At 39.2% G+C, this 27,527-nt stretch overlaps 1 long non-coding RNA gene across 1 annotated transcript in view; it reads right to left on the reverse strand.

The window, feature by feature from the left end:
- Positions 1 to 5,931: 5,931 nt before the first annotated feature.
- The window catches only part of LOC148424349 (uncharacterized), a 99,366-nt gene continuing 77,770 nt past the window's right edge, over positions 5,932 to 27,527 (reverse strand). The window contains exons 3-5 of the long non-coding RNA XR_015865264.1: positions 11,282 to 11,386; positions 9,982 to 10,064; positions 5,932 to 6,048 (exon numbers count right to left, since the gene is read on the reverse strand). This is a non-coding gene — a long non-coding RNA (uncharacterized LOC148424349). The remainder of the gene's footprint in view (positions 6,049 to 9,981; positions 10,065 to 11,281; positions 11,387 to 27,527) is intronic.

Raw genomic sequence — 27,527 nt, forward strand, 5'->3', positions numbered from 1 at the left:
TGTCAAGTGATATCATACATGCGCTTTTGAAAGTTATTTTTTTAGGTACTGCCGTATAGAAATAGCAAGGTCAAAAACTCATTTAAGAATCGTAGTTTATTACTACAATTCTATTAATACAACAATACAAAATGAAACTAAAAACATTAAAAAAATATCAAAAACGAACTCCCAAAAAGGTCCCGTTTCTTTTATCACGCTATTTTCTACGAAACACTGTTTTTCGAGTGAAAATAAAACCGAACATGAGTATATCTCAAAATTCTAGTTCCCGTAGTAGAAAAAAACCAAGCAAGAGTTCGAGTTTTTCGACACACTGTTTGTCTACCTGCCACGACCAAAAAACACAAATTTCCCCAAGTGGTCCCGTTTTATTGAACTCTACCCACTCACCCCTTAAATAATGTCTTGCATGTCTTAAAAGTGCGTCTCTGTCATGCGTGACGAAAACATAAAAAGAAAACAAAACATATTTGATAACCAAAACAAAGCGTACCTACGCCCGCTGGCACGGTGACACCGATCCAGTCACCTAATAACATCCCGCGCCGCATACATCATCCCCCAGATTTGATTAGAGACGGGGATTTATTTATTTGTTTGGCGCCGGGGAGCACCGCTGTCATTATTCCGCCTTGTAAATAATTCAATAAAAATGCCAAGCGAGGCCCTGCTCTGCATTAATAATAGGGGTAATAAAGGCTGCAGAGGCAGGAGCAGGTGTGCTCAGGTACAACGGCGCCACTGACGGTGGAGGTACACGCATCAAATGTCAAACGCAATGCCGCCTTCCAATAAGTGTGTGATGATGCAAGCGTGGAAATGTCAAGCTCTTGGCGGGGATTTTGCGTCCGGGTTCCGATTCAGTAGCTCGTCCAGCAGAGGGTGCTATTGTTTGAATTTTTGATGCGGAGCGACGAACGAATGATACAGCAATAGCGGCACTATCGCTAATCATTTCGAGATGGGGACCTTTAACTGACGCGGGCATGCTACGGGCCAGAAAAAGCGGAACTATCGGAGCTTTAAATAAATAATTCATTTTCAGTTGTTGTAAGAGTCATTTCAATGAATAGTTAAATACATGTGACTTGATTAACACTGTTGTAATGACTTTTTTCACGATAGCTAAAACAGGTCTAGTTTATACTTGACACGTGCTATTCTCCCATACTCTAGGGGGCAGTAAATGGATTCTACGGCAGAGAAACGACACTACTCTATATGGAGAATCCGAGTCGATTGGAACGATCTAAACAGACTCCTCATCTCACCCCAACGTGGTGCTCACCGAGAGTTGTTTACCGAATTTCGATCGCGGTATTCCTTTTCGGATGAATCATAAAGGTGTTTGTACCGGCGAAATTTCAGAAGCAATAGTTTGCCTGCCCTGTTTTACGCTCGTGAAGAAATTCCGAATTTCGATCGCGGTATTCCTTTTCGGATGAATCATAAAGGTGTTTGTACCGGCGAAATTTCAGAAGCAATAGTTTGTCTGCCCTGTTTTACGCTCGTGAAGAAATTCTGGAAATCTGGACTCCATGTTTGCGGAAATAGCGGAGCTCGCGAACGCGTCGAGCTTAAACCAAGCGCGACACTTGAAGGTAGGATAAAAGTTATTAAGATGAAAAGATGGATGAAGCAAAGTGAGAGAGATTATGCAAGAAATTACGTATGGAAATGAATGCTTTTTGAAGACTTGGGAATTTCTTTCGTTTCAATGTTGGATAGTTTTGTTATTAACTTCAATCAGATCGTAGATTGCGCAACACGTGTTTTATGTTTACGTCCGAGTGAAAAAATAGACGTGAAAAGTCCCCTGTTGTGAAAAATCTGAATATGCCAATTTGATTTCGTTGTAGATGCGTTCAATATCAATATCTCAATTTTCTTTTTGGGAGACATAGACCTGGTTTTTTTTGTTTTGTTTTGAATGAATCCTAATATTTTTAAAGACATTCAAAAACACCTCGTGGATAACGCTCAGACGATAACTGATTTCAAATCGCTTTCCATCATCCTCGTCAAAAACGAGCCTTTTCCGGATGTAATTTGAACATATGGAAAGTACTTGAATACACAGCGAAACATCTGTCGCCGGCAGCAGGGTGACGTTCTTATGCTAATAAGCGCGTGAATGCAAATTGCTCCTCATTTAATTTGACCACAATTCAAGATGACACGCCATTACTTAGACAAAGCGAAAGGTCGCCTTCCTCCGTTTCATTTTGAGCGACGGTCTTATTGGGAGAATAAACGAAGGCTAATTTGCATTAAAATCCCGCGCATCCCGCGGCTTTTATTTCCTATACATCAATACCAAGCGGCGGCAACGCAAACATTAGCGCTAATTATTCAAAATATAGGCTAAAAATTGCAATGGCCTATTAAATATTAAGCTCTTTCCCCACCTCCCGCCCTTCTGGCTGACATTAAGGCTGGCAATAAATTAATCCCTGTTGCCTTTGAGGTACTAATAAGCGCGGAGGAGGTGAAGAAGTCGACGGACAATTAACTTCGCTTGACACCGGACGGACAATCTCACCGCGTACGCGCTAACTAATGTATGGTGACTGAGAGTCAAATTAGAGCCGTCAAAGCGCCGGCCTATTATCCCGCCGTTCTGCGGGAGCCGCAACCGGTGGCAAAGTTGAGAGCCATTAGGGGGAAGGGATAGAAGTGAAAAGAGCATCTCGCAACTCCCCCCGCAAAAATGACCTCAGGTGAAAATGAGATAACTTCTCTTTATGGCTTCCACAATGAGGCATTATCAGCAAGAAAGGGCACTAGGCAGGCGGAGGGTGGGGTGAAGGGGGGGGCGCGTAATGGTCGGGGAGGGGATCGCCATTGATGGATCAATCCCAAGCGCGGGGCTTGGAAGTGACGGGGCCCCCGAGAGGAGCTTCTGCCGAGAGCCCGCTGGAGATAAGGGGGGTGGTTATTCCTTAAACTTGAATAATCCCGCGATGGTGATGCGGACCCCCTCGGGGGGTTGTGGGACTTTTGAGTGTCCGTCGAAAAGGGGAATGGAGAGCGAATGTCTTTTGGTTGGAGCAATGTGGAAAGACCTCCTTAAAGTGTGCTCAGAGATGTCAATGATGCCTAGCTTCCGAAAAAGACAATCATTTTTCTATTTTAATCATTCCTTTCTGTTTTTTTCACTCATTTTAATATATTGTTTTTTTTTCTTAACCAAACATTGCTCAAAACATCGCAATAAATTTTTGAGACCCAATACCCAGCCCTAATATATATATATATATATATATATATATATATATATATATATATATATATATATATATATATATATATATATATATATATATATATTTTTTTTTTTTTTTTCTTTGAGTTTGAAATGTCCAACTGCATTTGAATGCACCACATACATAGTCAGCAGCTAACGCTGGAGGTCTCTTGTATCGTATAATGGAAATATGAGTTGGACCGTACAATGACAGCACATGCGTTGTTGTGGTGGTGTGATGATTGCGATATCACATTTTTAAAAAATATAATCATGGGTCTAGTAATCTTGTTATATGACGTATAGGTCATGCCACGCTTTAAGAGTTTAATATTTGACCTTGTTATCTTTCTGTTATGAATAGCAAAAGATGAACTTTGCGAACATAATGTAGTTGTGGCAGGCCACAATTGTCATCATTGCGCACCCCTTAAGTAGTGTTTTTTTTCAACTTTTGACTGGCTGTGTATATATATATATATATATATATATATATATATATATATATATATATTTTTTTTTTTAATTTCCAAATATTCCCAAAAGCCTTGTTTCATTTTTTTGTGTAAAGTTGAAAAGGGGAAAATCAATTGAATTCATTTTCGAATATTACTATGACAAAATGTGGAGAAATATATGATTTTTTTTTCATTGTTCAGTCTATAAGGTGTAAAAGTTGAGCTGCCTCCGAGACTTCAATATGTCGGCTACGGGCCGCCATGGGAACAGTCCGCCTCCGCGTCTGTCTGCCAGCGTATTTGCGGTGCCGAGCCGTAAGGGCGCCCAGGCGGAAAACGGCTACACGGGCCATGCGGGCGTCGACGGCGGCCAATGAAGAGTGCGGCGTCGGTTTTCAAAAAGGTCGTAAAGATTAACGGCGCTCTCCCGTATAACTCAATCACGTAAAACTGCCGCGTGGTCGCATTCCGCCGCCTGCGTGCCGCTGCTTGCTATTTGATGAGCATTGGCTTGGATTTGATGGGCTAGAAATTGCCTTTCAGGAGTTGTTTGGGAATAGAAGCTGGCTAATATAGTTTGTACAGTACGCGGCCAAGCTTCAGTCATCTTAGGTATTGAGCCAGTCATGCTCGAGGATGAGACGTTAGCGAGGCTTCCTCATACCTCTGAGCTTTGGCTTTGGAATTTTAGCTCTGACTTCTTGCATGCCGTTTGCATGACCCCAAAGTAGTTTTCCTAAAAACGTACATGAAGTTTAACTGAAGATTGTAAATTGCCCGTTAATTTGACACCTAAGTTGGTGTTATGTCGAATAATGCCTATGAAAAATACTTTCACATCACATGGTATCGATCAATCACTGCTCACCTGTTAGTCACGTGACACATTCATAACGTGAGAACAGCAGGGATTCGACATTAAATGTGCCTTGAGCATCTGTGATGTCATTTTCAGTGGGTAGCAAGAGGAAATGTGTGTGTTTTAAAGGTATTAATGCAAATAATTATCAAATTAACCTTTCCAATCCCCAAAACACGTTTTTATTTGTAGAGTATAAACCATTATATTTATTTTTCAATCACATAATTTCAAGTGTTTGGCTAAAGATGAAGTTAAAATGGCTGTTTCTACATGAATTGATTAATTTAGGTAATTAAATATTACATTAATCAATAACTTTTGAACACTAAAGATTGAATGTAATTGTACTTTAATCAAGTAAAAGTAGTATACTAAAGTAAAAGTACTTAAGTAAAAGTAATTTACTTAGGACATTTTCTTATTCAAAAAAGTTCAACAACAAGGCAGGAAAGGCAAGTCAGAACTCTTCCGGGTCGCCATTTTGCTTTCTGCACGCAAAGCTGTCAGTTAATTTTCACATCTGGTATTCTTCCAGGTCCATTAAGAGACGACACAAGTCGTCACCGCACGCTGGCACGGCGTAAGCAATAAGCTGTTTGGGCTAATTCTAGCACCGACGCAACTTTTTATTGTGGAGCTGGATGATGGGCAGGGAGGGAAACGGGGGGGCAACAATGAGCCGCACGAAAAAAAACTCTCTCCCAATCAAGCTTCATTTACATGAGCTGCAGACAACCTTCAATTGACTTTGGGGAGCCGCATTCGGGGAGAAGCGGACACGCGTATTACGACGCACACTGATGCATTCGTAATGGCACGAGCGCCTGAGCTGCGGGGAAAAAAAAAGTGCCAAATGGGAAAAAAAAATAAAAGATCAATTCCCCCCAGCTTGGCACCGCGTGATGGATTTGACATTCATCAATGCCCTGTCAGCTAATGCATTTGGTTTTATATTACACCTGAGATTTGCTCCCCGCTCCCTCTCGCTTTTCTTTTATGGTTTCACAACGCCAGATTAGAATGGTAGAATTGTGAATTAATGCCTGAATTAATTTTACGCTCTGTCGTTGGAGGGTAAAGGATTTTTTTAGGGGAATATTTTGGGCTTGGAGCATCCATAATTTTGGTCAAGGGGTGACCTTGGAAGACACCCTTTATTTTATACAATATGGATCCCACAAAACCAAGGATGTGATTGATTGTGATTAATTAAAGTCGTAGTTCAAGTATGACGTTTCTTAATTCGTTATATTCTTCCTGTATGCAGATTAGCCCCATTTTTACGCGTCGGGTTGCTCGTGTTTGAGTTGTCAGGGGTTAGAAGGTCAATCCGACCTTGAAGTGGACAACAATTGGCTGTCATTGTGTTTGGTATCACCTGATTGGCTCCTGTTGTGGGCGGGATGGCAGAAGGAAGACGTGAACTTGGAAGAGCTTGTGGGGGTAATTTTGACTTTCAAAACACGCCACACCAACACCTATGGTAAAGAAATTCATTAAGAAGGAACTTGCTTATCACAGATGCAGCTCAAGTTTGGCCTAACTCATCAATGCGAAGTACCTAGGTCTGTATGCAGCTACAGCTAACAAAAATTGAAAAAAGGGTTAGGCCAGATTAAAACGACATTAAGTGGATCAATTAATTACAAATATTCATACATCAAACTTTTTTTTTAAAGCTCTTGATAGCACTATACAAAATATTTTACCTTCACCTGCAAACTGTGGTAAAGACAGAGTGATATTCATTTAGAAGAAACTTGCTTATCACACATGCAGTTCAGTTTGGCCTAACTCATCAATGTGAAGCACCTAGGTCTGTATGCAGCTACAGCTAACAAAAATAAAAAAAAGGGTTAGGCGAGATTAAAACGAGATTAAGTGGATCAATTAATTAAAAATATTGATAAATCAAACATTTTTTAAAACACTTTTGATAGCACTATACAAAATATTTCACTTTCACCTGCAAACTGTATTAAAGACAGAGTGACATTCATTAAGAAGGAACTTGCTCATCACAGATGCAGCTGAAGTTTGGCCTAACTCATCAATGCGAAGTACCTAGCTCTGTATGCAGCTACAGCTAACAAAAAGCAACAAAGGCTTAGGCGAGATTAAAACGAGATTAAATGGATCAATTAATTACAAATATTGCTAAATCAAACATTTTTAAAACACTCTTGATAGCACTATACAAAATATTTCACTTTCACCTGCAAACTGTAGTAAAGACAGAGTGACATTCATTAAGAAGGAACTTGCTCATCACAGATGCAGCTCAAGTTTGGCCTAACTCATCAATGCGAAGTACCTAGCTCTGTATGCAGCTACAGCTAACAAAAAGCAACAAAGGGTTAGGTGGGACTAAAAAGTTTGCATCAAACTGCAAATTCAACCTGGATGCATTCAAAACTCCCTGAAAAACAATATTAATTACAAATTTTAAAAAAATCCCAGGAATTGAACACACCCCTGCCTGTTCCTCTTCCTGTTCCCAGGGAGACTTGAACATTTCCTCTATCGGCATTAAGGCGGGCATTTAATCCCATGAGCACGTGCGTCGATTCCCATTCGAAATCCCGTCTTTGTTGCATCCTAACAATGGCAACACTTCGCAGGAGCTCGGCATGCCTGAAAATGTAGAACATGTTTCCTCATCCCCCTGCGGAGGCTCCCAAAAGTCCAGAGGGAGACAAGCAAGAACACTGTAGTATTCAATGCTGTGATGCATCTTGAAAAGATTTTATGAAAGCTGTCATGCTTCGTGGCGACACTGGAGGGCGCTGTTAGTGCTTTTACAATTTCTGGATGAGCTGCAGTAGAAATAAAGTGCAATAGTGAATGTGCAAACTGAAACGTGTCCTTTTTTTTTATACATATTTGTTCAACTGCTTGGTTAATATTTATATTTATTTATATATTCATTTATATTTGCACTTACACATCAAACTTCTTGTCACATTACATATGACCATCCCACACCGATTTTATTAGGCTAAATTGACGATTTTCAAGAAAAAAAAACATATTTTGACAGATGAAAAAATGATCGAAGCTTCTGAAACAAAATAAAGACAAAACAAGCAGTGAAGTATTCGCAAGAATGAAGTACATTTTCCTTCTTGGAAGTTCTGGCGGAGAACAAATGCAGATTGTTTGCAATCAGCATTGTGTATTTTTTTTCCCCGGCAACTGCCTTTGATGTGTGTCGCCGCTGATTGCATTTCTCGCAGCGTGTATGCGAGCGCAACACGCCGAGCCCATCTGCGCCTTGTGTGTTTTGAACGCGGTGATGTCATTTCACGCGTTCGTTATCTGCAAACGTATTAAGGAGTGTCTCTCTTTAAAAGTCCATTACTTTTATGGAGCAGGTGCACGACAGGTGAACGTCCTCACAGGTGTTAGCGTAAGGCTCTTTTGATCTCGTCAGGCTTCGTTCGAGGTCGCAATTGTTCTTAAGATGTTCCAAAGACGTTTTGAGAGGGTCTTTATTGCTCTATAAGGTGTTTCTGTTTTTCATAAGACACGGAAAACCAATTACCGTATTTTCCGCACTATAGGGAGCACCTAAAAGCCTTAATTTTTTTTAAAAAGCTGATGGTGCGCCTTATAATCAGGTGCGCCTTATATATGGATCAATATTGAGATTGGGATCTCTTTTGTGCGTTTACAGTTGAACAAGATTGGTCATATTGACATTGGGATATGCTGCTATTGAGAGTTTAGTGTTATTATTTAGGTATTACTATATTGTGGTTGAAAAAGTTTTAAAATATGTCATTAATTGAGGGGGCGCCTTATAATCCGGTGCGCCTTATATATGGAAAAAGTTTTAAAATGTCATTTATTGAGGGTGCGCCTTATAATCCGGTGCGCCTTATAGTGCGGAAAATGCGGTACTGTTTCGGAATGTGTTAAGGGACGTCTTGAGAACGATTGTGACATTGCACGAACTTTTGGGAATCCATGACGCGAGCATGCCCCCCCCCCCCCTTTCTTCAAGGTGTAGATGGACAAGTCCTCCTTTCAAGTCCCTGGAGCGCAGGGCAATTAAACACACCTGTTATCTACGTAATTGGTCAATTAACTCATCCGTCATTACGCTAAAGTAGGTCAGCCAAATTAGCAATTAGCGCACGTTCACGCCAACCTACGGGACGTGGGCACAGGTGTTATCAATATCGGCAAGGTGCGAAACGTTCAATAGCAACATCCTACCACCACGTAGGTCACATGCCCGAGAAAACCCTAAAAAAAAAGACAGGACTAAAACAAAGTGATTGGTCTTACTTTTGCAAATTAGAGGATAGTCACTGCAAGCCACATGCATTATACAGACAATTTGGAAAGGAATTTTCTCACGCGAGATAACAACTTCAATCAATTTTTTCACATATAATCTTGGATTTCTTTTTTACAGTTTTTTATCATCTGACAATTTTTTTCCCATGGTATCTTTAAAAATGTACAGAATATACATATGTTGAAATTTAATCAGATTAATTTATGACCGTATTTTTGGGGGTGGGAGAAATAAGTTACGGTATTTTACGCACTATAAGGCCCAGATGAAAGCCTAAACTTTTTGAAAAAGCTGATGTTGCGCCTTATAATCAGGTGCGCCTTATATATGGATCAATATTGAGATTGGGATTCGTAGATGGGGAATGAAGTGATCAAGTAAGCTTTACCTGTTTACAGTTGAACAAGGTTGGTCATAGACATTAAATTATGCTATGGAGTGTTATTATTGGAGTTATTGTTATTACTTTGAGTATTACTATATTGTGATTAAAAAAGTTTTAAAATATGTCATTAAGTGAGGGTGCGACTTATAATCCGGTGCGCCTTATAATGCGGAAAATACGGTACTTCAAAGTATATTTTTCTGAAATATAAAAATAATCTTATTTCTTAACACCTTTTCACAGGAAAAAAGACAATTCTAATTTCGTAAAATTACACTTCTTTTTTTAATATGAATAAACAAGTTAAAAACAAAAAACAAATAAAGACTGACTGTCCTCATTGCCTTGTTTTTTTTTTTTTTTTTTTAATTTTCACAACTATTTTCTCGACAAAAAGCGTCGCAATTCTCTATCTCAACGAGCTCTTCCAAAGTCTCTGATTTGCTGGAGGCCAACATCACAACCCGGTGAGGGTTGTGGGTTTGGCGCTAACACGTTAGCATCGGCCCTTAACCGAAAAATAGCCCTGAACTGGTTCGGGGTTATTATTGTTCGCTTCCTGCTTCCTCCAAACCCCGAGGCCGTGTTGCTTTTGCGCCCGCCGGACTGATATTAAAACCATGTTTTCAGCCCGCGGCCAGTTATGCCGGTATGTTTTTGTTTGTTCTTTTTCCTTATTTCCCCTCTCACCCTTTTTGCCTTTGTCGGGCCACCACTGACCTTATCATCACAGCCCGAAGTCTGCGAGAATATCCCGCGGGACTGACAGGAAGTGCCGTCTTCGCGCCACCGCTGGCCTCGGTCTAAAAATGTCAGGCCGCAACACAAACAAGCGCTAATGACCTGTGATTACAGCAGACAATGAACAGCTAAATGCCTTGCGAAAGATAAATTATAACAAGAATAAAAGGATGACTTAAAGGCCAAGTTATTGTTCTCCTTTAGCAGCTAATAAGAACATTTAACTCATTCAATCCCAAAGATTACTTTTTTATGTATTTTACTTTTACTTTTTTTTTACTTTATTACTTTTTTTACTTTTACTTTTTTTAGTATAGGTATTGAATCTTTTGTATGTATTTATTTATAGTGTTAGGCGATGGATTGTCATTGATTTCAAAATATAAGTTGCACACATGTATAAAAAGCAGCAGTGAAAAATTTGAAAAAAAAAAGAATTTTTTTTTTATCGCGGATTAGCTGCTGCGGGGTATGAATCCCATATTGTAAAATCAGTTATTTACGCAGAAATATTAGATAAAAATATGAACTTTTTTGTTTGTTTTTAACTTTCTTTTAACTACTTGAAGCAACATCCTATCATATTTCGTAGCTTTCCCATAAATTCTTCTTTTGCATATTCCATAAATTGACACCTTGAACAGATACACAAATTTACATTACTGGTGGATTGCCCCCTGGTGGCTTGTTTAAAAAAAACAAGCCGCACTGGACTAAAACCTGCAGGGCTCAAATCATAAGAAAAAAGTTATATGGCTTAAAGTCCAAAATTTAAAGTAAGTCGCTATATCTATTATAGACACGTTTCAGAAGTGACCTAATTTTCAAATCGTCAGTGTTTTAAAATGACAATTGACTCAAAATAATTCCGTTCGTTACTTCTTCAGGACTACCTCAAAAGCTAACCCTGCTCGAACCCCTCATTTCAAACCCAAATCCTGCACGCTGCAACCTTAAAACTCTCGAAATCCCAACACAGGCGTGAAACCCTCATTTCAAATCGTAAACCACTGTAGTACAATAATAATATCAATCCGGCATTAACCATGGAGGTGGAGCATATTTACTCTTGAACCCGAGTTTGGCTCGTAGTGTTTATTTACCACTCGCTCGCGACCGAACGCCAGACGATTGGAAAACAAGCCGCATCGTAAATTGTATTTATTCCGGCTCCCTTCGGGACGTTGACGGTACTGAAGCAACTTCATCAGAAAATGTGATCACGACGTGAAACAAAGCAGAAAAGATGAGAAAGTACAAGTGGAAAAACATGTCTTACAAGAGGCTGCTGTCTGACTGGTAATGGAAATATTGACGGACGACGTTGAAGCTGATTTGTTGTGATGTCGCATAGAGCAGAAACAGCAGAGGTGTCATGTTGACTCTGCAAAAACACAAGTGAGAAGTAATAAAACAGACTTTGGAGACCCCATGTTGAATTTGATTTATTTATACTTGCTCAAATAATGAAAGGGAAAAAAAAAACGATTTTCCTCAGGGGGGAAGAGTAGTTATGAGTTTACCTTATAAATGACATCATTTTATTCAACACAGCCAAGTGAGTACAGCTACTTCCCAAGTTAATAGCGTTGCATTAGCATTTTGGCCAAGGGCAGCAGAGGATTTTATAATACAAGTAAAACCTAATACGAAACCTTAACCGTGTCATCAAACACAAATTTGAACCCAGAGGCAGACAAGACGGGGAAGTGGACTAAATGTCTTCATCGATACTTGGATCAGCTATATATATATATATATATATATATATATATATATATATATATATATATATATATATATATATATATATATATATATATATATATATATATACACACCGTATTTTCCGCACTATAAGGCACAGCGGATTATAAGGCGCACCCTCAATTAATGACATATTTTAAAACTTTTTCAATCACAATATAGTAATACTCAAATTAATAACAATAACTCAATAACTCTAAACTCTCAATAGCATAATAAGTCAATGTCAATATGAGCAACCCTGTTTAACTGTAAACACACAAAAGAAACAGGTAAAGTTGACTTTATCATTTAATTCCCCATCTACGGATCCCAATCTCAATATTGATCCATATATAAGGCGCACCTGATTATAACGCGCACCATCAGCTTTTTAAAAGAAAATAAGGCTTTTGGGTGTGCCTTATAGTGCGGAAAATACGGTGTATATTTTTTGTAAAATATCAACAAAAATCAACAAAAACAATGCATTTTAAGTTTTTTGTTTGCGTTTTAAAATAAAAAAATAAGTTTAGTATTTAATTGAATCGTAATTATATTATTTTAAACTTGATTACTCTTGGCATTGATCTAAATAGTCTTTTAATATAATCAAGAGGTATTTTTCCCCCATTCTTCAGATAGTACTTTCCACAAATCATCTTTATTCTTAATTTCTTATTATCTTAATAAAATTTGAATGACTTGATTGTTTTGTTTTGCATTCCCTTTATTACACTTCCAACTATAGGATACGTAACGCAACCCCAGCCACTACTGTAGCTTCTACGCTATGTTCCTTATAATGCGGTGTGCCCTATATTTAAAACTCGTTTTAAAATAGACCGTTAATTTAAGATGCAGCTTTCAATCCGATGTGCCTTATAGTGCTGGAAATACGGTAATTTTTTGATAAAACCTGGAACTTGATTTGATTTCTGACGCTTTAAAAGCACAACCCTAGATTAGAAGCATCAATTTTAACGATAACCATGGACTCCAACCCCAACCTCTCCTTGAATATCCAAACCTGCCTCCAAACCTTCATTTACACCTCCAGTAAAAGACACAACTGCTTTCCGTATACTTCACTTTGCCTTGTTCTGAAAAAGCTTCACTCAGTGATTGAACCCATCAAGTTATAATACACATAGCCTATATCTCATATCTGCTCATCTATGCAGAGAAAACAACTCCTTCCTCCCCCACTTACGCAGGTAAGAGAGTCTTAAGAAGTAGAAAGCCATCCGATCAACAGCGGTGTTAAAAGCTTATTCAGTTCATTGCGACCCCAAGCTCTGCGCTCCTTTTTGACTCCGGAGATTAGAGTGTGGCGCCCATGCACAAGCTCAACGCTACTGTAAAAGGAGCCTATTCACCGTTCAGACTCGGCACAAGAAAAGGCCTCCCATCTTGGAATTCAATAGGAGATTAAAGCTGCGAACGGATTGGAGGCTTTGGTGTGAAGGAGAGTATCATGAGCGTGGCTATTGTATGGATCGCATTTGTATACTTTTCTGCCGACAGCTGGCAGAAGCGCAAATCTCACAGGGAACTTGACCTTTGGTCCAGCTTGGATCTGATGTTGAATTACTAGAGTTTTGTGTTTTATGACGTCCACTGAATAAGAAACATTTCAGTTCTTAGCATCCTAGCATCTACCATCTGTCTAGGCAGGTAAAATTTGGGAACAATTGGTCTTTATATGTCAGAGTTACCAATAAAAGAGACTGGAGGCAAAGCACACAAACTGAGTCAATGTGTCTTTTATAAAAGGAGAAGAGTTTGTCTGGTCACACCAAACCATTCTGACCAGTGCTTGGCTCCTCCGGTTTTTTATTCCTTCCTAAACCAGCAGTTAGTTTACAATCTTTGTGATGTACCAAGGCCAAAAACTTAACCCTTCCTTTCCTCAATTTCCTCCTTAATACGAGCAGTAATTTCTCTAATCCTTCGATCTTTACATTCGATGTGTTTTTACGTTAAAGGGAAAGCTTTGAAAGAAGATAAGCTGTTGAAATTTCACCCAGATGGTAACAAAATATCAAAGTTCAACATGGCACGACCAATCAGTAATCACACTAGCAGGAATGTGCCATCCGTTGGATAACTTACTATAAGGATGATATGGAAGAAACTGACCCAAAAATGTTCAAAATACTACCCAGGGGGTAAATACAACAAATTGAACATATTGCAGCCATGGTATGACGGCTATTTGAACATAGCCAGGTACTTGATTTGGCCATCCATTGTTGTACTTCAAAAGTACTTGTTGTACTTGTGTGTGACGTCACAGTATCCTCAATCTACATGCGGGACAGTTTTGGGCCATTGAGGATTCACATACAGGTCATATTTATTTGAAAATGTGAACAACTTCACAAAAAATTTTGAAATTGAGCATTACGACCTGCTGCATGAATGTAGCCTAAAGCTAGTGGGGTGGGGGGTGGGTTATATCAACAGCGGCCAGAAACGGCGCCAAAAAAAGAAAGATCAAGCCCACGCGGCCCGGTACCAGTTGATCCGGTGGTTGGGGACCACTGGCCTAAAGGATCTTAAGAACAAACCATTCACAACAGCAAATAAAAGATCGTAGGTGACGAGTGCATGACCATAGCAACTGCATCGTCACTGATATCACAACGTTTTACAACAAAACTCGAAATGACAGCGACATTGGCAAATGACAAACCGAAATGGCACGAGTTTTCCAAACTGGAAATACAATCCATTCTGTAAAATTGTCAATTCCAAGCCCAGAGGAAAGCGCCTCTTCTCTCTAAAAGGGCATCCGGTGTAAATACATCACATTCTGCTTGACCGATGATGAAAGAAGCCAGAAGACAATGCGATTTAGAGGTTCCGCCGTCCATTTGTCTGAGCGGGCCTTCTCGTCACTTCTTTTAAGAGTGATGCAAGGCGCGAGCCGAGCTCAGTAAAGCAGAAAACTCGTCTTCTTCGGCTCTGCCTGTTGAGATTTGAGTCAAAACAGAAGATTATGGCCTCTGGTGCGACTCTGCCTCTGAGGGACGTTTGTTGGAACTAAAAACGTCCCACTTTGACTTAGATCGTCCCTTGCACGGTGGCCGTGTGTGATGATGATACCTCTGTACAGCATCTCCCCCTCCGGCCTACTAATTACTAATCGTGCTTAATTGTATTTGTTTATTTCAAATCGGAAAGCCCCGAGGCTTTGCGTCCTCGTTCGTCCAGGTGGATATTTTTAAATCCTTTCTTACACAATCACATGTGCGCTCTTAGCATAAATTTGACACTGTTTGACTTTGCACACTTGCGGGGGAATTCTGCATAAACTCTTAACCAGATTGCGCCAACAAAGTCGAATCCTTATTTGTTCCTCAAGTGTACACTGCCAAACAAAAGCGAATGGATTTGTGTACTCTAAGTGTGAGTGGGTTTATGCATTCTTTAAGCATCTTATATCATGGTCCCAAATTTAAATGCGATAATACACAGAGCCTGAGAGTCTACATTGACTGGCATTCGTTTTCAAGTTTCAGCTTTTTTTAGTCACCTGATTTTCCATCAGTCATGTCGTTTGTGAGACTGGGGAATTTAGTTGTGAAAGCATGGAAGATCAGAAGTTCATTCATCAATGAATGCAGCAGATGACATTTTGAACGGTTTCACCTGATCTTAAAGGAAGGAAGTTGAAGAGATTGTAAAATTCAATCAAAAAACAGTCAAGTAATGAAGCTGACTGAGGCTAATGCTGCTGGCTAACTGTAAAACTGTTTTTTTCGCTTGAGTTGGTCTAGGTTGCAAAACAAAGGCCAATCACAGCCTTGAGTGGGCACTGATTGGCTTTCATTGTGTTTGGCAGAACCTGATTGGACCCTGTTGTGGGTGGGGGTGGGCAGAGGGAAGACATGAAAATGAAAGAATATGAGAGAAATGTCAGTCCAGTGAATGGTAAATAAAACTTTGAAAAACTCCCGGATGACACAGGAGCTTGTTTACCACAGAAACAGCTCAAGTTTAGCCTACCACATCAATACAAAGCACCTAGCTGGGACTGCAGTCTCTGCTAAAGATGGCAACAAAGACGTCAACATAGTCATAGACTACAGAAACAGCTCAAGTTTAGCCTACCACATCAATACAAAGCACCTAGCTGGGACTGCAGCCTCTGCTAATAGCAGCAAAAACGTCAACATAGTCATAGCAAGTTATTTTGCCTAATTAAACCTGAAAACACGCTGTACTTAAGCAAGTCTGAAATGGACAGAATGGGCAGTTTTATTTTATTTTCTAATTATTTTAAGTTACAAAACAGCCCATTATATCGTCTCAAATACAGTAGAGGGAAATAGTCACAACTGTATCAGATATAGAAAAGACTAAAGTCACTTTTGAGCTACCACAATAACACAATGTAAGTAAATAATGGTTGGACTTTTTTTTTTTTTTAGTAAGATTAAAATAGATTAATTAAAGCGATCAATTGCACATCCGAATTAATTAATCTATTATTTAATCTCTTGAATACATGTGACAATTAACCAGATTTAAACACATTGAGATGCAACCCATTTCCTTTTCCCATTTTACCTTAATCAAACTGTTACACCCCTGTTGCATTTGACCCTAATGCTTGACTCTAACAAAGCCCCCACGAGTTTCGCTGCTATGCTAACTCAAAGTTGCGACATCTTTGATCGGTGGGAATCAGATCTCCGAGGGGAACGTGATTGGACGTGAAGTCCTGAAAAGCAAAGACGCCTGGCAGCGGGACGGGATTTTTCACACAGTGTGAAGCCGTAAGCTCATAAAAGACGCGAGCCAGCCATGCAAAGCGTGGAGCCTCCTTGTTGGGCTTTTATAATACCAAAGGCACTTTTCTCTTTTTCTCTGCCGCTACTGTATATCTCGCTCTCGCTCTCACACACATGCACAATTCCTTTCTTCGTCTTGTACACTTTGCTGGGTCGCTTTCTAAAAGCTACTTGTTCTTGTTCCACATTCTCACATTTACACTTATTGGAATGCAAATGCAAATTTCACATTTTTAGGCAGTTGGGGTAAGGATGTAGGAAGGCGCTTTAATAACATCTGGTAAAGATTCAAGAAATTTCCAGTTTTGGACATTTTAAGGTGATCCACAAGTATGAATTCTCATGTGAGTTACATGTAAAAGACAAAGGAAATCATCCATTTTGGTTAGAAGCAGGTTTTTCAGTTTCATTTTGGGCATTTAAATTCTGGAATGTTACTTGGATCTTGATTTTGAGAATCCCGCCCAAGGAATCGGTTTTATTCAGCAATGTGATCAGGAGGACACCAACAAAAGAAGTCTCAGGAGCCCACACAAGTAAAGCCAGGGGAAGTCAGTAACAGAGAGTATCGAGAACGAGACAAGACCAAGATTTGTGGAGGTCGAGACCGAGACAAGACCAAGAATTTCGGATTTTGAGACCAAGCAAGACTTTTGGAAGTAAAGATTGAGACAAAACCAAAACCTCTGGAGCTTAAATTGAAACAAAACCAGGACTTTTGGAGGTCAGGGTTGAAACAAGACCATAACTTTTGGAGGTCAAAACTGAGAGAAGACCAAGACGTTTGAAAGTCAAGACAAGACCTAAGATTTTTGGGGGTTGAGACACAGACAAGACCCAAAACCTTTGGAGGTAAAGACTTAGACAAACCCAAAATCTTTGTAGGTTGAAATGAGACGAAACCAGGACTTTTGGAGGTCAGGGTTGAAACAAGACCATAACTTTTGAGGTCAAAACTGAGAAAAGAGCAAAACGTTTGAAGGTTACGACAAAACCTAAGACTTTTGGGGGTTGCGACACAGACAAGACCCAAAACCTTTGGAGGACTTTAGTCACCTTTGTTGATCAAACCTCAAAACAATCCATAAATAATTACAATGCAAAATAAGTTGTCAGCATATCATTTTAGCGCCCACTTGTTTTGTTTGAACAAAGAATCAACAGCACAAAATTACACTTCCTTTTCAGGTTTCGCATTTCCGCGCGAGGTGGGAGCATCGCTCCGATGACGCGCGGAACACGGCGCTGTTCTGAGGTTCAGCCGCTTGACAAAACCGCCATTGTGAGGCAAGCCATCAACCGACCATCTCTGGATGACATTTCGCTCGCCAATGTCATCTGTTGGCATTTCCGCCCTCGCCTTTTTCCACCTTCAACCGCGCCCCCATTAATGACCTCTATCCCGGCCACAGAGAAGCAGCCAGCAAACAAGGGCCCGTCCCCGGGGTCCTGACCCGAGATGGGGCCCGTCTTTGCCAGGGATGGGAGGAAATGCCACTCAGGCGACCGAATACGGCGAGTCGCTATGCGGACCGGGCGCGCGTGGAGGGTGGGGGGACGCGTCGGTGTGTTCACGTACGTGTGTAATGCATTATAGATGGCCCGGAAAAGTGTGCGGTCCTCTCAACAATCCGCTTGGTTTCACTCAGCTGTGACGTCCCGGAGGAACAAAAAGACACATTGCCAGATTCTCCTTAGTGATGCTGTCCAGCGCACTTAGGCGCTGACGCAACAGTGAACACAAAGACCTTTTGTTTGTGTCAACTCCCGCGGAAAATGGTTTTATCCAGAGTTACCGTTTGGCTCTTGACTGTAAGTAGTACCCGAAGGGAAACTTTTTAGGGCCCGACCGATTAATCGACCGGTTGTTTTAAATGGATTGATTATACCCCTCCGGACTTTGGCCGAAAATCCATCCGTCCATTTTCTGGAGCACCTTTTTTCAGAGATGTACTCCCTGGGAAATTTGTTTTCAGCCAAGTACCCCTTAACCAGTGCAAAAAAAAAACAAACAAACAAAAAACCCTATAACATGGCATTAATGTCTGATTTATCAATTTTTAGACCCTTTCAAACTTCATTTGTATCGATCCATAAAAAAAATAATCAACCTAAAGTGTCCTCTTTTGGTTCATAGAAGAAATCTGTTATCAAAAAGAAATAATTATGAATATACATTTTTCCACAAAAAATAATCAATATAGACCTGTTCTAAAAAATATATAAATGAATATTTGGCCACAGAAAAATATTAAAGATACACTGTCCTGTATTGCGGTTACACCTGTTCACAAAAATATATCATTAACTTAATTAATTATAAATATTTGCCTACGAAAAAATAACCAAAGTGTCAGACCTGTTCTCACAAAGAATTATTTATAAATAAATATTTAATCACAGAAAAATATCAAACATAAAGCCCCCTATTTTGCAATTACATTAGAGATATCGTCACAAAAAAAATACATTTTATGATTCATAAATATTTGTCTCCCCAAAATAATCAACAAAGTGTCCCACCTGTTCTAAAAAAAAATCATTATCACAGAAAAATATTCAAATGAAAGTGTCCTCTTTTGGGATTATAGTCGAGATTTTCGCCCAAGGAATCGGTTTGTGGTTATATGCTATCATTAAATTTGTTGATGAACTCCAATCAACAAAGCAAATTTTCATTTTTATAAGCAATGCAAGGCTGATATACAAATTATTTATCTGCATGTCATTATTTTCCACACAACTTTAAAATCTGTTTAAAAAAAAATCATGAAATAGAAAGCACAACATAACTGCAGCGTAAACATATTAAACACGAAACACATATTGCAAGAATTAATGAACGTTTTTAATTGAGTTATGGCAAAGAACTCTGTGAGCCTTTTTTTTTTAAACAATATATATAATATTGTTCCACATATGCAGTAAAACTGCATATTTGACGCCAGTGGGAAACAAATGCTAATCGACCAATTAATCTGTATTTTTTTTCTACTAAAAAAAAATCATAACAGGCCCTAAATTCAGGCCGTAAAATTTGTCTTTCTAGATCTGATTGGATACAGAAATATTGGGTTTTATACCGTCCATAGGGTTCGCGTTACTATCACTGATTAATATTATTATTTTTAATTCAAACATGTTCTCTAGGACCGATTAAAACGATAACAGGATATGGGCAAAAATAACCAATGAAGCAGTTTTTAGCGCTTCAGTTTTTTTGTTGTACGTTTCAGTGACACTAGCATTAGAAACGTAAACAAACGAGATCTTTCCAAAAAAAAAGACCATAAATGGCCATTTGTGAAGGAACATACTAGCGCATAATTGATCCTAATCCCCATTTCATTGTTGTACATAATTTCTCTGCAGTGGAACTGGCACCCTCATAGATTATCTTGGATTATTTTGATTTATCTCGGTCTCCTTTCTCCGATTGTTATTTTAGGTGCGCATGCTCTTAAAGCTAGATAATGCAAGGCGTCTCCTAAGGGGACAGGAGTCGGCACTTTCGCAGCCGAGTTGACGGCGAATGCGAATTCGCACCCAGCTAATTATCAGCTAGGAGCATAATGAAGGCTTATAGATGAGCAAACATAATTAGCAGGCATTATGCAGACCTAATGGAGGGTGGGCGGGGGTGGGGAGGGGGGAGGGGGGGGAGGCGGCAAACAGGTGAGCGTGTATGCGGCCTTTTGTTTATGAGCTAAGGGTATACCGTAATGAGCCGGGAGAATAAGACTTGATTAGTTGTGACCTAAATGTGTTCTTAAGCCGCTCTGATGGCGATATCATTTGACGCTATATCCGCCTGGGCAGAAAATGGACGCACTTCTTTTCAAATTAACTCTTTCATGCCACTTAGAACTATTTGCTTCAATATGGTTATGTAGGGGGATTGTTTGACGCTACTCTACAGTACACTTCAAACTTGGTAACAACTTTGCTGACACACAATCACCAGAAGATGGCATCAGAGTTTGATATATATATATATATATATATATATATATATATATATATATATATATATATATATATATATATATATGTCGTATTTTCCGCACTATAAGGCGCACCTAAAAGCCTTAATTTTTTTAAAAAGCTGATGGTGCGCCTTATAATCAGGCGCGCCTTATATATGGATCAATATTGAGATTCGTAGATGGGGAATGAAGAGATAAAGTAAGCTTTACCTGTTTCTTTTGTGTGTTTACAGTTGAACAAGGTTGCTCATATTGACTGAGTTATTATGCTATTGAGAGTTTAGCGTTATTATTTGAGTTGTTGTTATTACTTTGAGTATTACTATATTGTGATTGAAAACGTGTTAAAATATGTCATTAATTGAGGGTGCGTCTTATAATAAGGTGCGCCTTATATATGGAAAACGTTTTAAAATATGTCATTACTTGAGGGTGCGCCTTATAATCCGGGGCGCCTTATAGTGTGGAAAATACGCTATATAAAATCTTGTTTTTAAAGGAAGCTGGACAATAATAGGTCTAGTGATACGGTATCATTGGTGCTTGCAGAGCTGATTCAACAATCGCCTCTGAAATAAATCGACAGCAATCTTTTTCTTTTTGTTTCTGACCAGTGATGGGGCACAGTTTCTTGGTAAGAACAATTAAAAGAGAAGAAGAATGTTAATGTCTTTATTCATTCGTTTGTATTAAATGCGCAACACATTTCTTGTACCAAATATTTAATATTAAGTTTGAAAACTAAATGATTGTGTTCAATGGTAAAAATCGTGACACCCTGATTTTTTTTGCTCGAGGCTATAGATGTCATAGAATCCTTTTAACTGGGCTAGCAGTAAAATCATCAAGGAAAAATGAAATGTATTCAACTTATCGCTAAAATTGTGATAAAGTGACTAATCCGCAACACGTTGAACGCTCATTATTTTCTTCCGTTTCATTTGGATGTGCGACGTCATGAGTAACCATTTTCCAACGCGAGCCAAAAGTAAAACAGATGATGTTACCTGATCAATCTTCAGGAGTTCTTGCATGAAAAACTAGCGATATCACCGAAAATGTACTTCCAAAGTTTATTTTTACCCTCCTAACACGCTTCGCTGGTTATCCCACACATGACGAAGAAAAGTCGTATATTGCCAGACCGATGTTCTCAATTATCTTAACGGCGAGGCGGATGATTACATTGTTTAACGCGCGTGGAAGAAGAAGAAAGTGAAAGATTGTTTCTCAACGTTAAGTGCGCCAATGGATAGACACCTTTACGGTATGTTCAATTTCCAAGACTTGTGCGCAACACGCTAGGAATCACAGCGTTCCTAACGGCGTGGCCCAGTTATCGTCCTTTAGGGAGTCCATCATTGATCATCCGGCAGAGTATCGGCACGGCGGCTCGTTTACGATGAGCCGCGGCCGGGCCGGGAAGCCGTCGAGCTAGCTTGGAGGACCAAATAATTGGACACGTGCCATCCGTCCGGTGACATAGTACTCCCGCTGCAGAAACCCGTCTTACACGGAAACCCGGCGGGAGTAAATCTGCCACGCCGTACAAGCTGCGCTGCGCAATTGTGCGCTTAGGGCGAATTGAGTTTGGCCCTGACTGGCGTGGAGAACAAAAAATCACCGCGGTAACGTCCTCTATGAAAGGGAGTCTTTGAAAACAAGGCCAAATTAAAGCGCTTATCTTTGAGTTAGCGCGCTACGGCGTCCTTGCTAACATCCCTTGTGAGAAAACGTGCCGGATGCAGAGAGTGCACTCATTGGTCTACTTATTCTCCAAAGCGTGTGATTGGATAGATCGTTGTTGATTCGTGTGAGTGGGTGGGGAAAGAAATGTTTACTGAATTGACAGAGGTGAGGAACACCGGGGGGATAACCTGAGACGTTCTAGCTAGGTGCATTAGCATTATGAATAATATTTACAAATCCCTTATTTTAATATGCTTTGATTACAGTTTTAACTTTTCGCCGGCTGGAAAATACAGATCTTCAGGGGGGTACTTTTGGAAAGATCTCAAAACTGAGATTTTTGTGAATGTATTTGTTATTTACGAGAAAATTTTTTCGATTATTAGCATGATGACCAAAATGTACTAATCCATTATTTTCATACCCTTCGACTACACTTTTAACGTACACTTTTAACCTTCTGGGTGACGGAAAATCAAAATAGAGATATTTAGGAGGGCATTTTAGGATAAATCTCAAAAGTGATATTTTTGATCGCAGATGTTTATTTGTCATTTATATATTCGACTATTAGTAATTCAACATGATCATTAATATTGACATTTATTCTCTTTCACTTCGACGACAGTAACCTTTTGGCTGAACGTAGTTTTTGAGGGGCGTAATTTTGGAGAAATCTCAAAATCGATATTTTTGTTACAGGTTCTGTATTTGTCATTTACGAGAAAAAAAATTTACTCGACAAGCCGAACCTTTAGCTAGAACGAGTTATTTTTTACATTTTTTTTTTTTTACACTAACTGAATGTGTGTATGAAATAAAGTATACATTTGGTCAACACATGGAGTACTTAATAACTTTAAAAACACATTTTTTAAAACTTTCTGTCATCTGAAAATCTCACCACATGCCTCAAGTAAGCAATCACGACTCAGCTTGTAAATAGTGACATCGTCAAATTTAGAAAACAGGTGATTGGTCGTTAATGAATCTAACATAATTTTCAGTCGGCAGCATATTTTTAAACGTTTTAGCTCGGCAGATGTACGACAAATAACTTTAAGCTTTACTGCTGAAAATAATTCCCAAAAAGTTTTGCGTCCTTACAAACTTTTGTGACTTTAGTGAAATTTGTGTCAAACGTATGTAAATGGTCAAAGTAATCAGTTTATAAGTACACGACTACGAAAATATCTTTTTACATAGCGCGAGTGAATGAGTTACAATGGAGCCGTTTCTTTCTCGAAATTCGGCACCTTTTTGTTTCAATCCCAATTCTGGGTGAGGGCAAACCTTCACAGAAGCTTCGTCGGCATTTTTGGAGGATTATTTTCTATTTTCTATTTTTTTGGGGGGGGGAAGCGGGTTAAAAAACTGAAGCGATCCCTCGCCGTCCGTATTTTGATTCACGATTTCACGTGAATATCAAAACATTTGTCCCCATCACGAGTATTTCCCGTCTATCAAACCCGAAGCGAAGCGTTTCTTTGAGCCGGTATTCCCAAGCTTCGACCTCTATTGTTGACAGAATGAATGGTGAAAGTTTGGGAGGTTTGTTATAAACAGTCTCCCGGACCTTGCTCGCCGTCGGGACTATTTTAGAGAAGGACAACGCGAGCGGTCGATGATGAACAATCGCGCGCCGGCTTCATCATCATCGCCGTTGCTGTTGATTTGCTTTGAAGGTCAAAGAATCCATCTGTTTTTCGGTCACATATTCAATAGGACGGGAGATTGCGGCCGCGTGCCGGGGAGGAAATACATCAGCGTTTGTTTGGCTTTACAAAGAACGCGCTGACATAGTTGTGCTACTTTGTATTGAGAACATAAAGCCAAGTATTGCCAAAACAATTTGGAGTCATAAATTGTTAGAGGTTCACTAACAATCGCTTTTTTTTTTTTTTTTGGTAAAAGGAAATTTTATCGAGGATATGCGAGAAAAAAATGTATGCCTAGATGATGAGTAGACGATGGCTCGTAAACACGCTGCAGATAAGCCATTTTGGACTATAAACCGCAGGGCTCAAATCATGAGAAAAAAGTTGCAGCTTATATCCGGAAATTTACGATATTTGTATGTTTTTACAGAGTTCAGACATTCAATCCCAGGTTGTTATTTTTATTTTTTTAAACGAACATTAAGGGAGAAAGGGTCTCAAAATCGCTGGCGCTAGACAATTAAAAAGTTGTGTGTGTGTGTGTGTGTGTTACCACATATATGTTATTGAGAATATGTGCAGGAAGTTAAATGGGCTTGACTTGTCAAACATGTTCTAAGCTCAGATTTAAATTTAGTTTGTGAGGTTGACTAGCTGAGATTTGAATATATTTGTTCCATAGATGGACCCTTCAATGCCTTCGGGAAAACTGACAGAGCTGCAATGTCGCCGATTTGCATATCTTGTATTACGATTTATGTTTAACAGAAGAAGAAAAAAAAATAACCAGGAAAGAATAGTGTAAATAAACCTTCAATTACTACATGAGTTATCTTACAAATTAGTAAACGCTCTTATTTAACTTTAAAAGCAATACTAAAGTGTTGTCATTTCCAGCAGTAAAATGTTCATAAATTATGTATAATTCATTTGGTGAGTAAATTATTTTTACTACACTTAAAAGCTTTAAACAGGGACTCAACCCTAACATTTCCTTTTTCAATAATAAGTTCTATGCAACGAGTCCAAACATAATTATGTTTAAAATTGCTTGAGTGATTATTAATATAAATATCCACCTCTTTTTTTTTTAATTCAGCCCAAAATAAAAAGAGATCAATTAATTACCATATTTACCACACTTAAAAGGCTCACCAGATTATAAGGCGCACCTCCAATGAATGGCATATTTCAAAAATGTTTGCATATATATAGGGCGCACCACATTATAACTCACAAAGAACTGAAGCGACAATTGTGGCTGTGGTTGCATTATGCATCCACTAGATGGAGCTGCGCTAAGGGGAATGTCAACAAAACAATCGGATGAGTCACTCAAACTTTCTTCATAGACAATCGCCAATTAAGATTAAAGATGATTTGTGGAAAGAACAATCTGAAGAATGGTGGGAAAAAAAAAGCACCTCTTGATGACAATATTTAAAATCAATGCCAAGAAACATCAAGAGTTTAAAAAGCTATAATTATGATTGAATAAAATAATGACCTTACATTTTTGAATCAAATTCCAACCAAAATTGTAAAATTTATTGTTTGTGTTGATTTAAAAATAAAACATATAAAATTGCCCTTTTACAAAGACCCACAGTTTTTCTTTCTCGTTCCCATATTATTTACTTGTAAATTGGGGCAAAATATTAAACAGGTGTTATAAAAATTGTAATTGTAAAAAATTACATTCAAAACCGAAATGCAGAGGTAAAGACTGAAGAAATTAAATGCCGATTATTTTAAGTTTTTTATCCCCTCAAAAGTGCGGTTTATGCGCCGTATAAGGCGCACCGGCTTATAAGGCGCGCCCTCAGCTTTTACGCAAACCGAGGGCTTTTAGGCGCCCTTATAGCGCTGAAAATACGGTCACCTCTAAACCCTTTCTTCCCAGCGCAAACTGTGACATCCATAACCAATCACCCGTTCGTATATTTCTCCTTTTTTGACATAACGTCAGCGCCGATCGGCCATTCTTCTCGCTACCTTGCGTGAAGTCTTTATGATGCGACGGCGGGCATATCGAATGGGTGCTTTTAACCGGGCCAATAGAAATCCACAGGCTACCCAGCATCCCCTTTCCTACTGTTCCCAGCCCCCCCGTAGGTGCTTAACCTCATCTGGTCTATTCCCCAACTGGAAATGTCACTCCCCGCTGCGGCTGACCACGAAGGCCGGCCCCGCGTACATTATTAAAGCCGTAGCAACGGACTCCCGTTCTTCCTTTCGGGCGGATCCATACTCAGCGGGACGGCCACTTCCACCTACTCTTCCTCATCGGCGCGGCTTTATCAACCTGAGCGCTTTTATTCTGCTATTCGGCCCCCTTCTTTGTAACGGACCGGCAGCGGCGTGTTTGTTTTATTGCGCGCTATCATTTTGCTCACACGCGGAGTTGGAAAGGGCTCGGAGGGGGACCCTAAACGTATGGCTTGAAAGACCCAGGTCGATGCGCGGCGGAGGGGAAAAAAAACAAAAAAAAAAAAACAGAACGACCCCAGCTCGGCTTTTGAAAAACGCAAAAAAACAACGAGAACAAAAGAAAGTTCAAGTTTTTTTTTTTCCTTTGGCTCGAAATACACGCGGGCAGCTTTACCCCCGCTGGCGTTTTGTTTTTCCTTTTTCACGCCTGTCCCAACATGTTTGAACGGAAGAAGACGAAAACCATCAGAGGACTGTCTCAGATAGTCTTTTTTTTATTTGGTCTAAAATTTTGATCTTTAAATCCAAGACACTAGGGAGCTGAAATTTCACTCAAAAGGTGACAAGATGTCAGAGTTCAACATGGCATGGTCACTTTGTTATCACACTGGCAGAATGATGTGGAAGAAAGTCATCCAAACATGGTCAAACTACTGCACATTGGTTAACTCATTCAATGCCATGGGCGAGAATTCTTCATTTTTAAAAATGGTAATAACAATCATAAATAATAACATTCTGGTCAAATATGTTTTTTTTATGGCAAAACGCTGACATGCTTACCTAATACAGTATAAGCCAATTGAGTAGTGTAATGCTAACTGTGACCATTGGATGGCAGCATTTCCACAGTTTATTACCTACATCAATTCTAACTGAAGAATGGAAGTCAATCTTTCATATATGTTTAAATAGACATAGCACACAATATTCTGTTGGCCTTGAAAGTTGAGTGGAAATGCTAAATATACTGGCACTCGAAAGCTTTTTTCCTTTCAAATTAAGAGCAAATCAACTGGAACATGAACCAACTGCAAATCGTGGTATGCATGACTTTTGTTTAGTTTTGTACAGATGGTGTCATTGGTGTGATTTTCCAGCACACAAGCCAAAAATAAAGCAGATGCGGTCTATCTTTTTTTTTCCTTTTTTTTTTTCTCGAAACTAGGGATTTTAACGGTTTAATGGTTGGTTGTTATTTTTGGACATTTTACATTGTGTGTTTGTGTGCGTGAAAAGTTGACATTGAGTGCACATGGACTGCCACGCTTACTGTATATTTTCTATGTGAAAAAATATACAGTATAGTACGTGTATACTTCAAACAAAAAGACAGGCATTTACAATTTTGCGTACATTGTGTGTCTGTCTGGACACACAGATTTATTTTCTAAACCGCGCTTTCATTTTTGTTTTAAAACTGACATCTTTAG

The sequence above is a fragment of the Hippichthys cyanospilos genome, chromosome 4, assembly GCF_059441005.1.
Source record: "Hippichthys cyanospilos isolate Australia breed blue-spotted pipefish chromosome 4, RoL_Hcya_1.0, whole genome shotgun sequence".
Taxonomy (NCBI): Eukaryota; Metazoa; Chordata; class Actinopteri; order Syngnathiformes; family Syngnathidae; genus Hippichthys; species Hippichthys cyanospilos.